This window comes from Rhinopithecus roxellana, chromosome 14, assembly GCF_007565055.1.
Source record: "Rhinopithecus roxellana isolate Shanxi Qingling chromosome 14, ASM756505v1, whole genome shotgun sequence".
Lineage (NCBI taxonomy): Eukaryota > Metazoa > Chordata > Mammalia > Primates > Cercopithecidae > Rhinopithecus > Rhinopithecus roxellana.
Window position 1 is genome coordinate 60413340 of NC_044562.1, and position 16283 is coordinate 60429622.

Consider the following 16283-nt stretch of genomic DNA (forward strand, 5'->3'; position numbering starts at 1 on the left):
CTCAATAGCAATGATTACAAATCCAAAATTATCATTTTTGTGGCTGGCTTCCAACATGAGCTGACTTACAGCAAAAGGAGTTTATAAGAAGCCATAGGTCTTAATAACCTTGAGAAATATCTTGCAATGGACACTTTATCGGGATTTGGTAAGAATAGCCCCTTTTAAAATCTTTTAACAAAGAGTTTAGAAAAATAGTCTTCTAGATGTTGAACGTTGGGAGGTCCATTTCTCCTTGTAACTGGGCAGATCCAAACTCTGTTTTCTAAGGAATCGCTTAGGTTGGCCATGTTGGCCTGAACCCAGGGCAAGCAGGGTGGGCTTCTTTCCATGCATGTGGCCTTAGATGGCATCACCACTTTCACAGGAGGTCACGGTGGTAGCTTGAAATTGGTCATGCAGGAGTATCTGCATCACAGAAATGGATAAATGCTACATATTTTCTCTTTCTTTTTTTTATTTTTTTATTTTTCCAGAGAGCCAATTGTTAAACATTAACTAGTACACCACTGGAGTCAGCCCAACAAATGATTGGAATCAGTTCCTGGTGTCCTTGCCAAAGCATCAAGTTCCAAATCACAGATGACTGCCCCTGCGCCAACGAATTATTCTCCAGCCACCGATCTAGCGTTATGCTCCTCCCCCACCACACTGGGAAGAACCAGCGTCACCTGTGTTCCTTAAGATCCTGCTGGCGCACGTTAGCTCTGCAATTCCTTTGGAGAATAGGATGGTTCTGACCAGAGCTGAGCATATGCCTCTCTGCTCTAGCTATGGTGAAGCCTGACCCTGGATGTCGGCCTGGCATCTAGGAGCAGTGGTGAGGGCCGGTCTTGAGAACAAACACCTTGCAGGACCCCTGCCACAGGTAAGGTATTCTGTAAGAACAACCTGTTCTCGGCTGGGCGCGGTGGCTCACGCCTGTAATCCCAGCACTTTGGGAGGCCGAGGTGGGCAGATCACGAGGTCAGGAGATCGAGACCATCCTAGCTAACAAGGTGAAACCCCATCTCTACTAAAAATACAAAAAATTAGCCTGGCATGGTGGCGGGCGCCTGTAGTTCCAGCTGCTTGGGAGGCTGAGGCAGGAGAATGGTATGAACCTGGGAGGTGGACCTTGCAGTGAGCCAAGATTGTGCCACTACACTCCAGCCTGGGCAACAGAGCGAGACTCTGTCTCAAAAAAAAAAAAAAAAAAAAGAACAACCTGTTCTCTGGCAAGGAGGAAGTAATTACTTCTGTTGGCTTGGAGGCTTCTGAGAATTTGGGGGTTTGAGATTCTCAGCTTATGTACTCAATTGTCCATAGCCATGGTCTCAGGATCATTTGCTATCTGGCTCCTGACTGATGTAGCAGGCCTGTCAAAGCTATGACTTTAGTCTCCTTTGTAGCTTTCAATCCTTATCAAATTTGAGATCTTTCTTTTTTTTCTTTTTTTCTTTTTTTTTTTTTTTTGAGACAGAGTCTTGCTTTGTTGCCCAGGCTGGAGTGCAGTGGCGTGATCTCGACTCACTGCAACCTCCGCCTCCTGGATTCAAGTAATTCTCCTGCCTCAGCATCCCGAATAGCTGGGATTACAAGCACGCACCACCATGCCTGGCTCACTTTTGTATTTTTGGTGGAGACGGGGATTTTGCCATGTTGGCCAGGCTGGTCTCGAACTCCTGACCTCAAGTGATCTGCCCCCATCAGCCTCCCAAAGTGCTGGGATTACAGATATGAGCCACTGCACCCAGCCTCAAGATCTGATTTTCATTTTTCTTTTTAGCTTACTGCAAACTCTGCCTCCCGCGTTCAAGCAATTCTCCTGCCTCAGCCTCCCAAGTAGCTGGGATTACAGGCGCATGCTGCCATGCCTGCCAATTTTTGTATTTTTAGTAGAGATGGCTAATTTTTAATTTTCACTATGTTGGCCAGGCTGGTCTCGAACTCCTGATCTTAGGTAATCCCCCTGCCATGGCCTCCCAAAGTGCTGGGATTACAGGCGTGAGTCATGCGCCTGGCCGATTTTCAACAGTGATTTCTCCTACCCAGTGGCTGTAGGAGATGTAAATCTCCTGAGCTGCCAATGAGGCCCTTAGGCTTTCAAAATTTGTCTTAGATTGGCAATGAACTCTCCCAAGCCCACCTTTTCCTTTCTTCCGGGTGTTCAGCTCCAACATAAGAAGGTATCACCCTTCTGCATAATTATTATCGTTGTCATTGTCTCCCACTCAGGAAGCACCACCCAGTGCCTTGCTCTCCGGCTGCACCCATCATAACTGACCACAGGTGAAAACTGCAATAATCATAATGCCACTGTGTGATGAGCAGTCACCAGCGGTCAGCAAACTTTTTCTGTAAAAGGACAGACAGTAAGTAATACAGGCTTTGTGGGCCTTGTGTGATATCTGCAGCACATTCTCTGACTTTTCCCTCTCCCTTTCCCTTTAGTCCACAAGCCATGGAAGAACAGGCCATAGTTTGCTGACCCCTGGTCATTACAATCCCACTTACCAGAGGTATGGAGACCCTGTGACTCTGAGACAGGTGGGAAGATCGATTCCAACATGAAGCCTTGAGTGAGGGTCTGCTTTGTCAAACCATTTTCAGTATCCAGTGTCTTAGTTTAGGTTCCCTAGAAAACAGAGCCAGGGAACAGGCTTAAGAACAAAAGCTTTGGCTGGGCACAGTGGCTCATGCCTGTAATCCTAGCACTTTGGGAGGACAAGGCAGGTGGATCATGAGGTCAGGAGATCAAGGCCATCCTGGCTAACATGGTGAAACCCCGTCTCTACCAAAAATACAAAAAATTAGCTGGGCATGGTGGCGGGTGCCTGTAGTCCCAGCTACTCGGGAGGCTGAGGCAGGAGAATGGCGTGAACCTGGGAGGCAGAGCTTACAGTGAGCTGAGATCGCGCCACTGCACTCCAAAGCCTGGGCGACAGAGCGAGGAGACGCCGTATCAAAAGAAAAAAAAAAAAAGAAAGCTTTATCGGGAGGTGCGATCCCAGGACAGGACAGGAAGAGTAGAGAAAAAAGGAAGAAAAGGCAAGGTGAGGCATCCCCATGCTGGCCACTGCTTCCTGATGAGCCGCACGAGGCAAGCCAGACACTCAGCATGTCCACATGCTGCTTATGAATGCCAATGCCCTGGCCCAGTGGAAAATCATGCCTTGGATTTTGGCCCAACAGACAGCAAAGGGTAAGGGTATCATCCACTGGCTCTCTCCTGTCTACCACTGAAAAGTTTTGGGAAGAGCCCTGGCAGCACCTACAGCAGTGGCCTTTCTTGGGCCAGCAGTGACAGTCACCCAGGCTACCCTGTCTAGCAAGCCCGAGACTATCTGGGCCCCCTTCTGTTTCCAGCATGTGTGGTCCAGAGCACACAGTCTGCCACCACCTTGCCGGGAGCTCGGGGAACAGGGTCTCATTCCTCACCTTCCTGTGGTTTGAAAGACTCAGTGTGTAGGGAAGCCCAGATCAAGGCGAACCTAGCGTTACAAGAGTGCTCTTTAGGAATCCCATTTGAATCGTGTCTTCAGAGGATTCAGAGGCCCTGCAAGGTGGACCAGGAGGTGACAATGCAAGGCTGTGGTCTCCAAGCTCCCTGCCTGGGGGACTCCTGGCTCCGTGCTCCTGTCTGTGCTCCTCCTCTTGATAGCTTCTCCAGTTTTCACACTATTCTTCTAGCACCTTCACGCAATGCCTTTTCTCCTGAGAGCCCCTTTCCTTTGTCATTTCTCCTGGTCCTCTCACCTTCCTTGGTTTAGGGTGTGGCCAGCTTCAGAGCGAGTGGGGTGGATGTGCAGGATGGATGTGCTGGGAGGTCTGCATGGGCCGTGCAGCCTCAGGTCCTCCCTGTTCTTTGCTCCTCGTTACTGTCTCAAGGAGAGATCTGAACCACTTTTGGGGGTTCTTTGTTTCTGACTCTTCCTTAGAGACCAGGCACACACCAGCCTGGAAAAACTGCTCCAGACCGGCAGTGCCTGGAGGAACCAAGCTGAAGATGCCGCCCATGAGGAGGGCCCTGCCTGCCATGAACCATTCAGCACTTTCTGAGTCCAGAGTGTGGCAGGGATTCTCTGCATTCTCATCAACCACATGAGCCCAGAAAGCTTTTCCAGAGTGGCTGCAGCCTCGGTGGGGATGCCTGGGTTTATGCTCAAGGTCTCAGGGAACACCCCCGGGGCCGCCACACTGTGGTCATCAAGCACCCACTGCGAGAAGTGCCCAGGAATGTCTGCCCATGTCCATGGTCACAGGGCACATGACTGACTCTGCAGCAGGGGTGCTGTGTGGATCCCCCAACTCATCATTTGCTTCATTCAGCAGCACATGTCACCTCTCATCGTGCAAATCAACCATCTGCGCTTTCGAAGAGTTCCCCTGGTGTGGGTGGCAGCAGGGCCAGAGGAAGCCCATTTTTCCTTTGTGCACCCGAACAGTCCACCTACACATGGCTTCCTCCCTGTAACAAAGCTCCCCAGCTTCAGTGGTGGCCTGGGGAGTGGGTAGGGTGTCTCCCGATTTCCCTTCCTCCTCCTCGCAGGACTCCATCTGTTGAGGAGGATTGAGAAGATGGGTACACGGGCAGCCTTCACTCCCAGCTGCTCTTCACAATGGAACCACCACAGGTCAGGCCTCACGATCACTGCCGTCACAGCTCTAAGTCACCTGGGCTCCTGCCTCTGCCTGCAACCAGGAAATCCATCACCCCCTCCTCGAGAGGATGCCTCCACCCTCAGGGTAACCCAGTCAGACCCCTTGGCTGCCTCATGCCTGTAATCCCAGGGCTTTGGGAGACTGAGGCAGGGGGACCATTTGAGGCCAGGGATTTGAGGGTTCACTGAGCTCTGATCACACCAACGCACTCCAGCAAGACCTTATCTCTAAAAGAAAGAGAAAGAGGAGGAGAAGAAGGAGAAGGAAAGGAAGGAGGAGGAGGAGGAGAGAAGAAAGAAGGAAAAAGAAGAAGGAAGAAGAAGAAGAAAAGAAAGAAGGAGAAGAAGAAGAGAGAAACAACAACAGCAACTTTGTTGCTTCTGACCAACAAGATTCGGTTTAGGGACAAGAGATGTTTTTTCCATGTTGGGCACCAGGGAGAAGACAGCAGGAGAGAACAAACACCCAGAAACCAAAGGAAACACTCTGTAAGCCCCAGAAGCAGGCAGAGGGTGAGGCAGGTGCACAGGCCTGAGCCTTCACCCTCCCAAGGAGGGCACTGTGAACTGGCATCACTGGTGGGCTGGTGATCCCCAAGACGGACCTGCACCCCAGCCATCCCCACCTATGAGCCCTTATGGACTGAGGGGAGTTACATGAATAGAATGCATGGAGCACCTGCATTCGCCAAGTCACAGAGGAGCTTTTGGGTGGGGAGAATGTTTGACATTTGGAGAATGAGAGGCACGTTAGAGCGTGGACTTTGGTCGCTCCTGACTTTGCGGCCTTCCCTGCTGAGTCAGCTGGTCCTCGGACTCCATAGGGACAGGGTGGTAAGGGTGGCCATGAGATCTTTCTGCAGACAAAGGTAGTTTCTCCTTGATGACATAAAACACAGACACACAGGATTCCTTTGGTGTCGCGGTGTCGAGAATATCTTTTGCAAAGGATCAATGAAACGCAGGAGCATGTCCTATAGAGTGGTGAGGATTAAAGAAGAGAATGTGTGCCAAGCGCCAAGCGTGATGTCTCAACACAGCAAGCACGTGCTCCCTCACAGCTTGTTCACAGGTCACGGCGGGGGGGCCCGAGGGCCGTACTCACGTATGAATGCAAAGCCCCAAACTTAGGCTCCTGCATTCTTCTTAGTGTCACCCAGGATCAGGAACCCTAATGGCACCAGGCCTTGTTGGTCCCCAGAGCATGCAAGGCCCCCGTTCCTGACTCCAAGATGTCCATGGTTGGAGGTGCCAACTGGCCTACCCCTCAGTGACACCCCAGGAATGCTGGCAGAACCACACTGAGGCAACAGCCCTGCAGGACACACACTAGAGGGAGAGAGCCAGGGAGCCTGAGGCAGGGGCCTGCCTGGGCAAGGTCCATGGCCCAGAAGGCCAGCAGGATGACACCCTGACCGATAAGAGACCCTCCACCTGGGAAGGAAGAGGCGCCTCGGACATGGGGGATCACCTTGAACACGGGTATCACCTCAGACAGGGGGCATCACCTTGGGTGTGGGGGATCAGCTCAGACAGGGCCGGCGTTTTTGGCAAGTTGCCTCTCCTTGGGCTCCTTCAGGACAGTGAGGGGTATTGGCTGCCCTGAAGCCCTGGAAAGAAACTCAAGCTGCCTGAGACCAGAAAACCTGATCCACAAATTAGTCCACAAGTTCCTGAGGCAGATACTTGACCTGCAACTCAAACCAGGAGTGCTATACAGCATCACCTACCCACTGCTACCCTCTCCCCACCAAAGGGCACAGCTTTCGTCTCAGTTAAATCCTTGGTTTTACTTTTTTATTTTTTCTTTTTCTTTTTTTTTTCTTTTTTCTTTCTTTCTTTTTTTTTTTTTTTTTTTGAGACAGAGTCTTGCCGTGTCACCCAGGCGGAAGTGCAGTGGCGTGATCTCGGCTCGCGCAGCCTCTGCCTCCTGGGTTCCAGCGATTCTCCTGCCTCAGCCTCCCGAGTAGCTGGGACTACAGGCGCCGCCACACTCGGCTAATTTTTGTATTTTTAGTAGAGATGGACTTTCACCATGTTGGCCAGGCTGGTCTCGAACTCCTGACCTCAGCTAATCTGCCTGCCTCAGCCTCCCAAATCCTTGGTTTTTCTTAATGGCCTTAATGACCAGAAAGTTTGAAGTTTTAATCCTTTTTCAAGTGACATGATAGCAAATTGTTTCTTGGCTTTGGTTAAAAGCATGCCTTTTATTTGCAAAACTGGTAATAAGAGAAGTCAGTTGGGTACACATTTTTTTTTTTTTTTTTTTTTTTTTTTTTTTGAGACGGAGTCTTGCTCTGTCACCCAGGCTGGAGTGCAGTGGCCGGATCTCAGCTCACTGCAAACTCCGCCTCCTGGGTTTACGCCATTCTCCTGCCTCAGCCTCCCGAGTAGCTGGGACTACAGGCGCCCGCCACCTCGCCCGGCTAGTTTTTTGTATTTTTTTAGTAGAGACGGGGTTTCACCGTGTTAGCCAGGATGGTCTCGATCTCCTGACCTCGTGATCCGCCCGCCTCGGCCTCCCAAAGTGCTGGGATTACAGGCTTGAGCCACCGCGCCCGGCTGGGTACACATTTAATCACTGAATTCTTGTAGCAATAAAGAGGACATGTATAACATTAAAAAGACAGAATCTTCAGGTAGAAATTATTTTATTCATTTATATTTTTTGTCTTAGGATACAATAATGAAGTAAACACATCTATACAGAGTATTGTATAGCAGAGACAAAGCTATGGCAATTTAAATTATTTGCAGATCTGCAGGAAAAAAAAGAGATTAGATGTTTTTGGGAGAGGTATTTTGAAGTAATAACTATTGCCATGGATTAAAAGCACAGTGGCTCGCACCTGTAATCCCAGCACTTTGGGATGCCGAGGCGGGTGGATCATGAGGTCAGGAGTTCGAGACCAGCCTGACCAACATGGTGAAACCCTGTCTCTGCTAAAAACACAAAAATTAGCTGGGCGTGGTGATGCACGCCTGTAATCCAAGCTACTCAGGAGGCTGATGCAGGAGAATAGCTTGAACCCAGGAAGCAGAGGTTGCAGTGAGCTGAGATCATGCCACTGCACTCCAGTCTGGGTGAAAGAGTGAGACTCCGTCTTAAAAAAGAAAAAAAAAAAAGGAAAAAGAAAAACAAATAAAAATCTTAGCAAATTAGAATATATGGCAATGGACATCCATTAAAAAAATCTATAAAAAAAGAAAAAGAAAGAAAAACAAATAAAAGTCTTAGCGAAATAGAACATATGGCAATGGACATCCATAAAAAAACAAACATCTAAGGCTCATCATACCTGGTGGTGAAATACTGAATACTTCCTCCCCCAGGGTGGAACGGGGCAAGGATGCCCACTCTCACCATTCTATTCCACATCAAATGCAGGTCCTAGCTTGTGCCACCAGCCCTGTGATCTCTAGGGCATCCTTTGTAAAGGAGTCATTGGGACAAGGATGCTTACATTCCAGGTTCCAAGCAAGCTCCTTTCCCCAGGCTCTTCTCCAGGGCAAGGCAAAGAAAGATGGGGACTACACACCCATTGTGGATGGCTCAATCTTGTGACTTCCTTGGGGAAGATATATGAGCACACCACACCCACATGTCTCCCCCAAAGAACAGCCTCCCTGGATCTATATTTAGTTTAAAAATCAAAAAGGCTTCTCAGTAGGTAGCTAGCATAATAAAGATGCCTTCTTCTTTTTTTTTTTTAAAAGACAGGGTCTCAGTCTTGCTCTGTTGCCCAGGCTGGAGTGCAGTGACACAATCACGGTTCACTGCAACCTCAAACTCCTGGACTCAAGGGATCCTCCTGCCTCAGCCTCCCAAGTGGCTGGGACCACAGGAGCATGCCATCATGCCTGGCTTTCTTATTTTTTGTAGAGACAGGGTCTCACTATGTTGCCCAGGCTGTTCTCAAACTCCTGGGTTCAAGAAATCCTCCCACCTCGGCCTCCCAAAGAGCTGGAAGATACTTCTTTATATTGGTCCACAAACCACCTCATGTCCAGGGACAGGCACCTGCTCTTGGGTCACTAGAGGCAAGTAGTCCTTGTCTCACCCTGAGACCCTGGACACAGGTGCCCGCGCCCTTGAGGTCACCTCTGTGAGCCGGGTCTCCCTGCCAGGAGCTGCCATCACTGCTAAGCTGGGGTCAGCTGTAGGTCACTGCTGGGTTCAAGGGAGGCTGGAGAGTAAGGGTTGGGCATTACCATCTCCAATGTCCCTAAACCCAAGAAAGGGGCTCCAGCACTAGAGGGCCAGAAGGCTTGACAGTGTCCCCTCCATCTCTTTAGAGAGGACTTTGCTGGCCACCACCTCCTCCATTTACAGAGGGAGTTCTCTTCCTAGCTGCCTGTTCTTTGCCCCTCCAGCTAGCCAACCCACAAACCATGCCACCCACAATGAGAGGAAGCAGTGACCAGCACAGTGCCTGGTACACAGTAGTTGCTCAGTAAACAATTGGCTGGGTGCTTGAGTGAATGAGAGGGTCAGTGAGTGGACTGGCAAGGGCATGGAGGCCTGGGTGCAGAGAACCCCTACAGGCAGGCCCAGACATAGATGGGCAGGGCCAACTTGGGCCAGGCTTACTGGTGGAAACAGGCTAGTGGGAGCAGGTGGAGCTCCCTGTGGAGCAGGGGCCAAGCAGCCTTTAGCTGGGAGGCCAACTCCTCCCACTGGCAGCATTCCCAAGGTAGCTGCGGACCCTGGCTTACCACCTCACCTCCACCCCCAACTAAAGGACTAGCTTTCTCCTAGCCAGCCTGCCTCCCACAGTGCCAACAGCAATTCTCCTATCCAAGAGCTCTGAGCTCTGTGCTGGAGATGACAACTGGCCAGTGTGGGCTGGCTAGGAAAGGGTTCATCCCCCTTCCTTCTCCAATCTGACTGCCCCAATTTGCACGCTCTCTCTCTCCCTCCCTCTCTGCCACCATCTTGGTTCACCAAGAATGGTATCCATGCACTTGGCCTGATTGTAGGAGCTCATCCCCTGAGCGCTGTCCTCTGCTGGAGCTGGGTCCTCTGATGGAGCATCTGTCCATGGCTGTCCTATTCCCTCAGGACCTACACCACATCTTAGACAAAATTGCCTCTGAAGCTGCCTCCTCCCCTCTTCTGCATCACAAACTCCTTACAAGCAGGGATACAGTGAGACGTATTTTTGCATGCCCCTCAATACTCAGGTGTCAACGAGTATTTGTGGAGTGTACAAAAATTTCCAATAATAGGAAAGAAGAAACTGGCTGTGAATAACTGAAAATAGATGAGATTCTGAAGAGTCCTAGAGCCCAAAGCACTTGATAATTTCTAAAAGAATTGATTTCAGTATCTTTCTACCAGATTTATTCGTGGAAATAAAAAAAGGCTACATTTAGGGAGGAAATGTGACATCAGGTAGCAGGCTGAATATGGAGCAAGACCCAGCAAAAGCGTGAAGAAGAATCTCAGTAAGGTGTGGAGGAGCTGTTTACTCTTGTTTCCAGAACAATGGAGCTCCCATTGACGTCAATGGGAGGGAAGAAACAAAAGAGCCTTTGGGTGTGTGCAGGGCGCAACCGGGCCTGGGTTTGCTTGGCATTTGTGTGTGTCTGTGTTAGGGAGGGGGTGGGGAGTGTGTTGAGATGTCAATGTCAGAGGAACAGGAGGAGGGGCCACCTGACAGTGTGTGAACAGCCTGCAGGCCTCCCTGGGCTTCTGTGGGAAGGGCTGCCCTGATGAACTTGGTATTTGCCCTGGTTTGCATCTGAGAAGTTGCACACACACCTTGTCAAGTAGAAGGGAAAAGAGTTATCACACTCAGGAATTCCTGATGTGGGTTAATAACTTTTCCTTCTGTCCCATCCCTGGTCCCCAGGCGAGTCCAGGTAAAGAAGAACAAGAAGAGTAAAGAGAGATGCTGCGGGTTCCAGCTTCCTGGACAATCTCGCCTTCCCCATGAGAGCCTGCACTTTCAGAGTCTGCTGCATGGGAGCCTGCAAGCTCCTTCCTGTCCTGTAAGTCTCAGGCTTCTACCCAGACCAGGGGAAATTGTACTGTCTCTCTTGACACTTTAAATGGAAGTTTAGAGGCTCGTGATGCCCCAGACAATGCTTACTGAAACAGCAAACGCTCAAAGTGATGCACGCTCCCGCACTGGCTCCCAGGACAACCTCCCACCACGAGCTTCTCCGTCTCTACTGCTTGCACCTTCCTAAGGTGTCCCTTTCTCAGGGCCCACCCTACCCGCCCTGGAAGTGCTGCCTTTCTCATGGAGCCTGTGGGGATAGCTCTGGTTAATTTATAGCCCACATCGCCCAATTTAGCATTCGTTTAAGTTTCCTTTTTATGAGACAGTCCTTTCTCCCTAGTGATGCGCTTGGGGGCAGGGACAACATCATTTCTTTCTTTTGTACCTCCCCAGAGTAACAGTGACTCTATTTCCTGAACCAAAAATTGTGACACGTGGTAAGTGCCGGGACAAGTGTGGACCACAGGCACCTCTGAGGCCCGGGTGGGCGTGCCCCGGCAGCTGCTGCAGGGCTGTGCAGCCACCTTCTCCTAGGCTGCTCCGGGACCCGGCGATGAATGAGTGAATGAGTAAATGAATGAATGTGTGAATGAAGCATGCCGCGCAGACTTTCCCGCAGCCCTGGCCGCTAGGGGCGCGCCTCTGGCCGGTGGCCGGAGGTGGAGGTTTCCCTGGTCCGGCTTCGGGGCGCCGGGTCGGCCAGGCCTGCCGGAGGTGCACAGGAGCCCCGCGCCCAGCTCCCCCGCCCGCAATGGTACGCGCCACTCCGCGCTCCCCAAGCTGGCGGACTCGAGGGCGTCGTGAATGGAAGGCGCCGACGCCGGAAGTGGATGAGACCACTAGGGAGGACGACGGGGGGCACGAATGAGCCGCGTCTCCATTGAAGAACCGACGAGGTGAACATGGAGTTCCATGTGCGTCTTATGTAAAAAGAGCGACGGGCACCGCCACCAATGGGCGCGCGGCGCTAGCAGGCCCCGCCCCTCGTGTATGCAGATGAGACGGTGTCGCGGCCAATGGCGGACGCCGGGGGCGGGCGCGGCGCGCGCGGTCACGTTTTCCACTATGTGACAGCGGCGACTCGGCCGCGGCGGAGGCGGCGGCGCTGAGGGGCTACGTGCAGCTGTGGGCGGTGGCGGCGGCGGCGGCAGCGGGCGCGGGTCCGGGCGGACAGAGCCACGAGTCGGCGGAGGGACCGGCGGACGGGCCAACGCGAACGCGGCCGGGCGGTAAGTGGCGCGGCGCGGCCCCGCTGCGGCTTACGTAACCGCCGCCGGCGCGTTGGCCTCGGGCAGGTCGGGGTCCCGGCGCCGCTGGGAGTTCCCTGGGCCGCTGGACTCCTCGGCTTGAAACGGCGCCGGCGTGGGGGCGTGTGCCGTTGGCCCTGTCTCAGGTGGAGGGTGGCCGAGCTGCGCGCAATTCGTTTGAATTGCGCTGACACCGCGGTTTGGGGACTTGAACCCCCGTTTCGCAGCTCAGGAGCCTGAGGTCCGAAGGGTGAGGCAGCGTGTGTAGGGCACCGAGCTGCTGAGTGACTGCGCGCGGGCTGCGGTTCCGTGGGCGATTCTCTTTTGGGAACCCTCCCTCCACTCCCAAGGAAATCAGGGGTCAGCGCAGCCGGCCCTGGGATCTGGAGGCCCCTCGGGGAGCTGACTGCTTCCTCTGAGGCTACAGGGCCAAGTCCTGGGCTGGGGAAGGGCCGTGGAAGGGCGCTGATCTAGGAGCTTTTCTTGGACACCCACGGGTCTCCTGGAATGGGCGATCAGAGGGACAAGGAAGTCCCTGTGCCAAGCCAGGCCTGGGAACCTGAGGGCAGGGAGACCGCCTGATGTTCGCCCCTTTGCCTCCCCTGGACCACCCTGTATTAATTCCCTCTCCCCGGACTGAATAGAAGGGAATGGGGGTGTCCACTCTTTGGTGCAGCAGTCGCACCTACCTTCTGGGATGTACTTTGGCTGCCAAGTCCCAGACATAGACCAGGAGGTGGGAGGTGGCCTGCTTCCCCCTTCAGGAAGGCCAGGGTAAGGGATGACGAGTTGGTTGCCAGGGTTTCTGTAACCTACACAGAAGGAACCCGTTTGGAAAGCTGATTCATACAGAACAACAGCCAGAAGGCACCCTGAAAATCACCCAGAGGAACCCCTCAGCCTGACAGATGAGCAAACTGAGGCCCAGGCCCAGGCTGTCTGCAGGATCTTCCCATCGCCCTGGGGCAGGATGAGCTTCAGAGGTTCAGTGAAGGCCTCAACTTGGGTGCTGAATCTTGGGTGGGCTATAATTTGGGAGGAGGGGCTTTAAGTCCGGGAAATGTGTTAAGAACCCCACACCATGGCCAGAGCCCCACATGGACCCCTCTCACTTGTATATGGCACAGCAGGACCACTAGACTTCTTGACTTCCAAGGGGAGATGCCAACTTCTACCCTGACCTGGGGCTTCTGGTCCCAGACTGGGTGTGCCTGAGAAGAAAACAGGACTCTACCTGAAGGCTTTATTTGGAAATTGAGTTTTAAAATACAAGGTGAATTGAGTTTTGTGTGCTATATGACTATAATGAAGAAAGGGACTCCGTTGTTTTTTTTAAGTGGAAGCTGTGTGGTGTGCCAGCGCGGGGATGGTACCGTGGGTGTTTGCAGTTATCTGTCACTGTCGCCTTGGTGTGATTCATTGGTATAGAACTAACGCAGCCCTGGCTTTCTGTGGAGACTGGAGTGCCAGGTGGGAAGGGGGAGCCCTGTGTCAGCCAGCTGGCTGCTGCTGGGAGCCTTGGCTCCCAGTCTGGGCCTCAGTTTCAGTTGTTCGGAGGGACTCAGATTGGGCAGTCTCAGAGGTCTAATTTAATTCCCAGGTTTTTGGTTTTCTGTTACCCTACAGTTGATTTTTCCCAGGTTTCTCGCAGGAGACAGAGGCTTCTGATATGCTCTTGCCTTTGGGCCACGTGATGTCCCCCTGTGAGCCACATCTGCAGTACTTACAAGGAAAAAGGAAACATTCCTCTCCTGTGCACTACTTGTCATACACACTGAACTTTCTCAAAAATACTAGTCGTCACACTGCTGGTTTTTTTTTTTTTTTTTTTTGAGGCGGAGTCTCGCTCTGTCGCCCCGACTGGAGTACAGTGGCCAGATCTCAGCTCACTGCAAGCTCCGCCTCCCGGGTTTAGGCCATTCTCCTGCCTCAGCCTCCCGAGTAGCTGGGACTACAGGCGCCCGCCACCTCGCCCGGCTAGTTTTTGTATTTTTAGTAGAGACGGGGTTTCACCGTGTTAGCCAGGATGGTCTCGATCTCCTGACCTCGTGATCCGCCCGTCTCGGCCTCCCAAAGTGCTGGGATTACAGGCTTGAGCCACCGCGCCCGGCCCACACTGCTGTTTTTAAGCCATGATGTAACTTCACCAGGACTCAGCAAACCACGGCTCTGTCAGGTCATTGAACAGCTGGCAGGGCCACTTGGCGTTTAGTCAGAAGAAAGACAGGCTCTGGGTGTGCTTTTACCTTTTGAAAACTACTCTGGCAGAGTGAGCCAGAAACACACAATTCCATAAGCTTGGCAGAGACTGTCCCCACACTTCTGGAAAGCCGGCCAACCTTCAGAACCGAGGGAGAATCAGACAGTCTAGAGGGGGCCTCTGATGGCCCCCTCCCCAAGCCCACGCACTCTCCCCTAGGGACCAGGCCCGCCTTTCAACTCATTATGCTCATCGTGTACACATTTGTAACAAGTTTGTTACCATATTTCCAAGTCCAGAGCAAATTAGAAGCAGTAAATGAACAGCAGTGACGGGTGACAGGAGTCAAGGCCACTTGGTTTTCAGAGGCTGGTAGTTCCCAAGACAGAGTGGGCTGCTGTGCTGAACCCTCACCGGCCTCGAAGGGTCCCTCGTGCTCTTCCTGGGGTGACATAGAGGAATCAGAATCGACTCTTTAAGAAACCAGGTACAGGAGGAGCAGATGCCTCAGCTTCCCGCAATTCAGAGTAGCTCAGTCCCTGACCACTGGAGCTAGGAGGCTGACACTTTTGCCTTTCTTATTGCTGTAAAGTCTTGTAGTTCTAAAAATGTAAGGATTTAAAAGTCTGAATTGAGAGCATTAAAGGTGTCCTGGTGAGGCCAAGACAATGCCTCCCTGGTGCACCTCCTTCCCTCCGTATTTGGACGGCTGCGGTCACATTTTCCTCAGTTACCCAACCGTTGCCATGGAGAGCGCAGCTGTTTGTTTAGCAGGACAAACATTTTCTCAGGATTACAGCAGGCTGGCCTCAGGGAGTTGGCTCCTACCAGGAAGTAGAAAACATGTTATAATATTTGGGGTTGTAAAATCCTGCAGGACTTGCAGAGACAGTACATGCTGTATGATCCTTATTATGTAAAGTTCAAAAGCAGGCAGAATTCACTAGGCTACGAGAAGCCAAGCTAGTGGGTCCCTGTGGGGTAGATGGTGGCTGGGAGGGCCACAAGGAGCCTCTGGGGGGCTAGCAGTATCCTGCGTCTGGTGACATGTGACATGGGTATGTTGTTTGTGGATATACATCAAGCTGTGACCTCATGAGGTGGGACTCCTCTGGTAACTGAACACTGATTTCTGATTTCCACAAAAAAATGCTTTTCCGCCTTAGGGTGTGAGGGTATGGAGTACAGTAAGACTTCACCAGTCCTGGCAGTGGCAGTGGAAGCTGGAACTGGGTCCCAGGCTGTGCTTTCATTCCTCATTTTTAAACACTATTATGGAAAGTATGAATATCTATGAAAGTAGGGAGGATAGGGTAACGAACCCCTGTGACCCCACCAGCCAGTAGTTTCTGCTCCTGGCCCCTCTCCTTCCCCACCCCCACCAGCTGCTTTTCTTCCTGATCCCAGGCTCTCCATTCTTGTTGTGGACCGTACTTTCTGAATGGTGCTCTGTCAGGTTGAGGCAACCCAGCTACCAAAAATGTGGCCAAGTGACCTGGTCAGGGGTCCGAGCTTAACCTGTTTCCTTGAGTCTGACTGTTCTTGTGGGCTGAGCTAGTACGCAGACATGTGAAGGGGGCCTCAAGGGCAGGTTCACGCCCAGAGGCTCATGTTGGCTTCTGGCAGCCCCTTTTCCACCAGGCTGTCATTTTCCGTCCTGGGCTTTGGCACCCTGAGCACATAAGTGCTTGCCCACCCTTCCTCCCCCTACCTGCCACAAGGTAGAAACAGGTTTCCTAGGAGCTCCCCAGGGACAGCTGGTCCAGCCAGCTCTGGGTACACATCTGTGGAAGGCAGGAGACAAAGTCCACTTTGACCGGGATGTTGGTTTTGTCAGCTTCTCAAAATGAGGCTGGTCTGTTAGAGCCACCAGGGCTGAGAGACGCCTTTTCTGGAATGACAAAGTTTCTGATGATTTGGCTTTCACGTTTCTGCCAAGCTTACTCTGTCCTCTTTGCAAAAATACTTATCTTCCACCTAAGGTAATGTTGGGGCACTAGTGAGTCGTATTCAGACAGGCTCACAGGGGCTGGACTTGGGTGAAAACCAGGAGCTAAGTGCGAAATAGTGAAAACCAGGAGAGCTATGTGCAAAGCGCCCAGGGCCCAGACAGCACGGTGGCTTCAGATACCTGATGCTCCTCCAAGGACTGCCTGGGCTAGGGGTGGCACTGAGTTCTTAGTCC

The 16283-nt window shown here is 52.2% G+C and overlaps 1 long non-coding RNA gene across 1 annotated transcript; it reads left to right on the top strand.

The window, feature by feature from the left end:
• Positions 1 to 716: 716 nt before the first annotated feature.
• Positions 717 to 5624, top strand: LOC115893260. The gene is made up of 3 exons (XR_004053242.1): positions 717 to 868; positions 2218 to 2354; positions 3921 to 5624. It is a non-coding gene; the product is annotated as an uncharacterized LOC115893260 (long non-coding RNA).
• Positions 5625 to 16283: the final 10659 nt, after the last annotated feature.